This window comes from Engraulis encrasicolus, chromosome 22, assembly GCF_034702125.1.
Source record: "Engraulis encrasicolus isolate BLACKSEA-1 chromosome 22, IST_EnEncr_1.0, whole genome shotgun sequence".
Classification (NCBI taxonomy): Eukaryota; Metazoa; Chordata; class Actinopteri; order Clupeiformes; family Engraulidae; genus Engraulis; species Engraulis encrasicolus.
The window spans coordinates 11,994,164-12,001,969 of NC_085878.1; the positions used below are offsets into that span (position 1 = coordinate 11,994,164).

Sequence of the window (7,806 nt, forward strand, 5' to 3'; positions counted from 1 at the left end):
TGGACTGTGTGCTGTTAACCTTTGCTTTTTCTGTATATACACAAAGTGAATGTGTGCCAAAATGCCACATGCGCCAACGGTCAACATACGTACTGTTATATAATGAGGCATAGGAACATGTACAGAAACACATTCACAGTCTTCAGTTATTTTGTGTTATGTACTGAACATATGCTGATTTATACGTAGATGATCTTAAGCAGAATTACATAATTGAATAAAAAAACTTGTACTTGTGCATATGGTTGACTATAGACACTTCGCAACACATGCATCCAGGGCTGATGACAGCTTTGGCTGGGTCTAGGACAAAGTCCTCTAGAAGGCGCCCCTTCCTGATGCATACATGTACAATGCAACGAGGACCCAGTTCTGGGCACCCTCTGTCCTTGGGCCCAGACAACTGACCCCTTTAGTTTGTCCCCCACCCTCTGTCGGCTTTTCCTGCATGCATCCTTGAATAATTGCGCCAGTTTATATCATTAATGCTGCATAAAGCTCCCCATGCAGCACTGTGCGGTGCGACGGGCGGCCAGCTGACCTGTTTCTCCAGGCGTGCTCAGACAGGTTTAAGCAGCCTAAGCGCTCGGCCCCACCCGAGCCCAGTGAGTAGCCAGCCCAGTGTCTCCTGTTTCTCATCGGTCTGTAGGGAGTCAGGTCAGTGAAGTCATGGTATACTGCAGGGCTGGCCTGGTCATCTGGCATACAGGCCATTTTCTCTGTGGACCAACAGTCCTTAGGGGCTGATGCTTTTTGTCTTTCTTTTTGTCTCGTGAGTACCTACTAGACCAGGGTTTCCCAAACTGGGGTGCGTGCACCCCTGGGGGTGCGTGGCCTGCCACAAGGGGGTGCACGAGCTGAATTGAGCAATGGCGGATATGTGTTTCTATGCAGATTTAAAGAAAATGAAGTCGTTTTTAATTGTATGGGGAATTGTATGCTTTAGGAATATTGAGGTCTATTGGAAAATGAGGATTCCCTTAATGACTCTGCGTAATGTACAATGACTTGTGCAGTGAAGCCATATTTGAGTGCCCATAAGTACACCAAAACATTCGATTAGGGGTGCGTGAACCACATTGAAATGTACAAGGGGGTGCGCAAGGAAAAAAGATTGGGAACCACTAGACTAATGTTTGAGCTGCGCTAGCCCCAGGCCAGACTCTTCACATGATGTGTATGTACTCTATGTTTGTGTACTCTAAAAAAAACCAAAAATCATAACCCTTCTTTGCATCTGCACTTGTTGTTCTGTATATTTCCTGTGCACTTTGTATCTGCTAGTGATGTTGGGTATGATTATGTCCTCTTTTGAAAGTCGCTTTGGTTATAAAGTGTCTGCCAAATGCAATGTAATGTAATCAAAAATACTGAATCAAACCAAGATATCGCAAAACACGCCCACTCAATGCAAAAGCGTTTGCTCAAGTTGGATCTCCTAAGGGGGTGTTGTCCCCTACTTCTTCTCTTTTGGAGGTGTTTGCGCAAGACGTGCGCTACCGCCATCTACAGCGCTAAGGGGACTTCATTGATTCTCAACCTCAGGATTCCGAAGGTCTCCTAACCGAAGGTCTCCTAACCGAAGGTCTCCTAAGGGGGCGTTCACTCGACATAAAGTGGATACCGGAAAAGAAACAAAATGACACTTCTTCTTACATCCACTTTCTTTGATGTAATGTTTTAAGACCAGCCCACAATATAGATAGGGCCGTCCATTAGTCCATTGCGGAGATGTACAAAGTAGAAGTGGAAGCATTGTGACAGATGTAATAACAACACTAGTAGTGTGATATTACATAGTTGCAGCTAAGTAATATCATAATACTAGAGTTGTAATTACAACTATTATAGGATTTTTTTGGGGCTTTAAGGCTTTTATTTTCGTGAAAGGACAGTTCAGAGGGTGACAGGAAGCGAGTGGGGGGAGAGGGAAGGGGAGGGCTCGGCTAATGACTCGGGCCAGACTCGAACCTGGGTCACCGGTGTAGCGGACCAGTGCCCAGCTGATAGAGCCACGGGTGGGCCCATTACAGTACTCCCACTCTGCTTTTTATTTTTTTAACTTTATTTTTCTTTCTTAACAATTACAAGGTGTAAAAAAAAACCACACACACATACAACATAAAAAACTATAAAGTGTCCGGATTGGGATATGACTCAAGCTGGTGAATAATGTCCAATTCAATGTTCAATTGGTCACTGCAATTCCCCACTCTGCTTTTTATTCCTAATTTATACACCTCTGGTCCATCTTTAATACTGACAGTGGAACGAGCTCATCATAATACAGTATAACAGAGGGGAGTCTGTGGCAAAAGTGCCTGGGCCGTTTTTTTTTGTTCCCTGCGCAGCTCTGGCATACAGTTCAGTACACTAGCTCCTGTCCATTGAGGCCAATAACCACCTCAGCTGAGCTCTATTATTCAACCACAGCCCCACCGCCATCCCCCACCCCGTCCTTCCCCAATGTCATTCACCCAACACACCCACACAGACCAAAATAATGAACAAGAGGCTCGTGTACGTATGTATGGCTATTATAAATAGTGCGCATAGGGGCAACTATCTTGTTATAGAGGTCAGTGGGCTTTATTTTGTAAAGGCAGAGGGTCGTTGGGTTTGGGCATCGAGAGATGTATCCAAAGAAGCACTCTTTTCATTGGCTAGACAGACTGAGGCACATGTTAACTATGTTATTAAATGTGGGGCATTTTGTAATAACCGTAGTTATTGCCTTTTTCTGACACATTCTCTTCAAACAGTTCGAATTACAATATTAGTAGTATGACATTACATACCTGCAACTATGTAATATAACACTACTAGTGTTGTAATGACATCTACTGTAACAGTACTTCTTCTTCTGCTTTACTCTGCTGATGAATGTGATAACAATGTCCTTTAACCAAACAAAGGGCCTTTATCGTAATGTGTGAGGGGATGTCAAGGACAAGATGCACTTTCAATGACCTGGCTATACGGACTTGTTTAATAACATCCCCTGCTTAGGGCCTAAATACTGTAGCTTTCTTAAACACAAACACAAACATGTCTTAAGGTGGAGTGAAGTTTGAACTGTTTTAAAGCCTGATGAAGGCCATGGCAGGCTGAAACATGTTGGCAATTGTAATGTGTTCTAAAATGAACTGAAGAAGACGCGCACTGCGTCAAAATGTCAATCTGTATGTTTGCACCACAATAAAATAACTAAAAAGTATCGGAGTGCTCCAGTCATCCCTGGCCTAGTCTTTTTGAAGTGGACCAGTTTACTTTCCATGAACTAGAACACTTTAGTATAAAAGCCTTTTAATGAAGTCGAAGAGTGCCTTGCATATCTTCAAAACATTCCACGTTACGTCTAACCAAAGAGCACCTTTGCACCACTGAAAAGAACGCCAAAGCCCTCTGACCTTTACCATCTATGTATTACGGTATGGAGGAATGTGCTGACATCTGTCCTTACCCCAAAGTGAAGCATGAAGACCCAGGTGTTGTGTATCGACCATTCGCCTGTTGTGTGCTACCTAGCAGGACGAGTGACACTGCCCTGCTCTGTCCTGCTCTCCAGCAATCCTTGCCTGGGGCTGTCAGCTGGAGGAGAGTGGGGGGTGGAGGAGTGGTATGTTGGAGAGTTGGGAGAGGGGAGGGGTAAGGGTGGAGAGAAGAGAGGGGAGCGGTATGGGTGGAGTGAAGAGAGGGGAGGGGTACGGGTGGAGTAGGGAGTGGGGAGGGGTTCGGGTGGAGTGGGGAGGGGTAAAGCTCTAGCAGAGGGTGGAGAGGGGATGGGTAAGGGTGGAGCAGAGGGCGGAGAGGGGAGGGGTATGATGGGGAGACTGGAACTGCAGTGGTGAGGGGTGGGTGGTGTGTGTGGGTGGGGGGTGGTGTGAGTGATGAAATGCTGCAGAGGCTTTGCCCCCCCCCCTCCCCTCTCCCCCCTCCCCCTCCGTCTCCTCTCCTCCGCCACATGTCCACTGCCCCACTGGTGCGGCGTCCTGCTCTGCAGCAGTGTTATGTAACGGTGGGGGCAGACGCAGCCGAGCACGGAGCGGAGTGGAAAGAGGAGAGGAGCAGAGAGGAGGGGTGAGGAGAGGAGAGGAGTGGAGTGGAGAGCAAGCGGAGCGGAGTGGCCCTGCCAACGCTCTCAGCATCCCAAGCAGGGAGGGGGTGGGGGAGAGAGAGAGAAGAGAGAGATAGGGTTCGGGGGTGGCAGACAAATGATGCCATCCCACTCACAAGTGCAGAATACAAAGCCTGGCACTGACATCAACCATCTCAATGACACAAGACATGACAGCCACCTTCCAACGCTGTTCCGCATGAAAACAAGGAGCTTTAAAGACTAGCACACCAAAACAACCCCCGTAACATGATGTACACATTCCCTCTCCCATACAGACACACACACGCGTATGCATACATACATGGGTGGTTGTCATATTTTGCTGAAAAAAGGTGTTTTTGAAAAAACCTTGAATTTGAGTCATGGAATTATTTATGTTGTATTCTACCAAGTCTTAAGTTTAAGAATATATTGAAGACCCCCTCAGTTTTTGACTTAAATGTACATTTTTTCACTAGTTTATTGCATTAGTGACAAAAAACATCATATGGTGTGACATGAACATTATTGTGTATTAAATTAAAAAGGGGCATCATGTGATAATGTAAGCTTATTTATCCTGATTCTTTATTATTACTTTATATATGTATAGCATTTTAAGGTTCAAATATGTTACATTTTATATTATTTTGCTTTATCAACACACACTGTCACACATTTTCTCAAAATCTTTCAATATACTTTAAATTAAACTGAAAGTACTTTGTTGCAATATACCAAAATACCTGAAATATTAGATGCCACTTGTATCCACCCATCACACCTATTATTTTACGATTCATAACGAAAATATCCTATTTATTTTCTTAATTATGAGTGTCACACCGAATGACAGGGCGTCACGCCATATGATGAATTACTCCAAAGTCCAAAAATATGCATTAACTTCATTTATTAAAGAACCAAACAGGTTGATAAGGGATTAAGGAATTGTTTCAATGTTACAAAAAAGAAAAAATGTTTAATATTGTTAAAAAAATGTGTAACAACGGGTAGCTTTTAACATGTCAATTATTACACCGCCGTATCCATTCCATGGCACCCTGCAACTGCTGATTATTATTAACTAGATGGATTTTAAGCTTGCTAAATCATTGAAGTAAGAGTAATGCTTTGTTAATCACAGAATAGTAGTAATGCTTTGTAAATAATTAGTAAATAAGAATAAATATAAGTGAAACAGTGACAATAAAAAATGGGTAAAAACCATGACTGACCGCAAGGTCATTAAAACAGCCACTGAAAACTGTAAAATATTTGGCAACTAGACATGAATAGCCAACCATATTCTTGTGTGTGTGTGTGTGTGTGTGTGTGTGTGTGTGTGTGTGTGTGTGTGTGTGTGTGTGTGTGTGTGTGTGTGTGTGTGTGTGTGTGTGTGTGTGTGTGTGTGTGTGTTTTAGGTATGGAACAAGTGCATATTTGTTACAGGTTTAGACTATGCTAAAAATGAGCCAGTCACATTTCAAGAAAGCACTCTTGCACTGCTCAGATTGTTTGAGACAGCAGGCTATTTCATTCTGGGTGTAACATATGCACATGTCTTTGTGGCCCCTCAAAATATTCTTGTGCTAATTATCAATGTACACTATACAAATATTAAGGCATATTACTATAAATAATTTAAATATTTGCATCTACTTCTCTCTTCTTTTCCTCGAGACCTCCTCTCTCTTTACAGGATAAATTTCTTCCTGTATTTCCTTGTTCTTTCTTTACTTTCCACCTCTATCCACATGCTACAATCTTAATAAAGTTGAAAAGTAAATAAATGAACAAATACAAGAAAGGTGAAGCATTTAAATTATAAAAAGAAGCATGTTATCATGAATTCATATTCATGTATGGATATTGTGGATATATTGGTGTCTGAATAATACATATACACCACTAACATGTTTTAAAGCATCAATATATTAAACAAATCTGAATATTAGCCATGAAAAATGAAATATATGTGGTATTTATGTATTAAAATGAAGCTCATCTCATATGGTGTGACAAAATTGTAATATGGTGTGACAAGAAAACAGTCACACCTTATGATATTTTGTCACACCATATGAGGTTTCATTGCCTTATTTCATGGGATTAAGCAATCTGTATTCATGTTAGCCATGTAAAACCATGCTAGATGCAATATGACAAGATAGTTTTCAAGGTTATATTGACTAAAAAATAATCTATTGTCTTTATTTTTGTGTAAAATGTGTCACACCAAAAGACATGCAACATGGAACTGGAGCAGCGGTGTCAGATGAACTTGATTTTTTTGGGACATTATAAAGAGCTAAAACTCATCTTATAGCTGTCAATGTCCTTCTGAGGTGATATTGTTCTTCCTGAAAGAATGAGGACCCCTCACTTGGCAACGGTGTCCATACAATTGCCAGTTCAAAAATTGAAATAAGGTGTCACACCATATGATATCAATTTTGGGACCAAAATGTTTCAGTTAATGGTGGCTTCAAATTTATAATGCCTGAAATCTTCACTAAATAGGCTCAACAATGTATGTCTTGGCTATAATTACATGACTGAATATATAGAAAAGGAGTACATTTTCCAGTTTTTATTCAAAATCAAACTTTGGGACATGGATTGGAACCGTCACACCATATGAGCTTTTTCTACTTTGGCTCTAAATTGTGAATAAATTGAAGATTAATGTTGCAAGTGATTTATATGAACTTATACAACTGCACATTCTGAACAACATAAACACAGTCTTTAGCACCTTTTTATAAAAATTACATAACTTTGACATAGGGGAACAAAAAAAGGCCACGTCATGTCAACCACCCAAATACATACAAATGAACACGACATTGATTTGCCTCTGCAGCTGAGGCATGCATGCTACATCTTCTAAGTGCTGAGCGTGTGTCTATTTTTAACTGTGTGTGCGGTGAGCCAGCCCAAGCCAACAGATGCGATTAATGATGCCGGAGCAGCAAGGATCTCCTGAGATTCTTGAACTAAAAAGCATCCTGACTCCCTCTCTCCTTCTCGTCTTCCTCTCTGAACTGCCAGGCCGGGACACATCCTCCTGCTCCTGCTCCTGCTCCTCTCCTCTGGGCATTCTTGTGCTGAGTCAAGCTAAGTGCGGTGAGGAAGGACAGCAAGTCAGCTCGTCTGCTTTGGAAACTCCAGCAGCTGAGTCAGAGGGATTTTTTCCCCTTTTCTTTTTGTCAAAGGAGGTAATGATCAAAGGTGGTATCTTTTTTATTGCGATTTGGATCCCCCTGTGTCTGGAAAGGAATAGTGTATTCTGCACCTCTAAGTAGAGTAGAGTAACTTTGTAAACCCCCGAAGGAAATTAAGGGGTTCACAAATACAAATACATACACAAATACAGACTACTAATAAACATTGCATGGCAGATTAAACATATAGGATACACTTGCATACATTCAGCCCTTCAGCAGATCTCACTCTCTCACACACACACACACACACACAGACACACAGACACACACACACACACACACACACACACACACACACACACACACACACACACACACACACACACACACACACACACGGGCTGTGTAGAGATGTTGATGCCTTTATGCACAACACCCCCACCACACCCCACTCCCTCCCTTTTATGATTGATAATAGCATCCCTGAATGACTTCCTATCATTTGGGAGGGGGGCTTAGAATCCCTCTTATAGCAAC

At 42.2% G+C, this 7,806-nt stretch overlaps 1 long non-coding RNA gene across 1 annotated transcript in view; it reads left to right on the forward strand.

Moving 5' to 3' along the window:
* LOC134438563 (uncharacterized) overlaps nt 1-7,481 on the forward strand; it is a 38,759-nt gene extending 31,278 nt beyond the window's left edge. The window contains exon 3 of the long non-coding RNA XR_010032624.1: nt 7,154-7,481. This is a non-coding gene — a long non-coding RNA (uncharacterized LOC134438563). The remainder of the gene's footprint in view (nt 1-7,153) is intronic.
* Nucleotides 7,482-7,806: the final 325 nt, after the last annotated feature.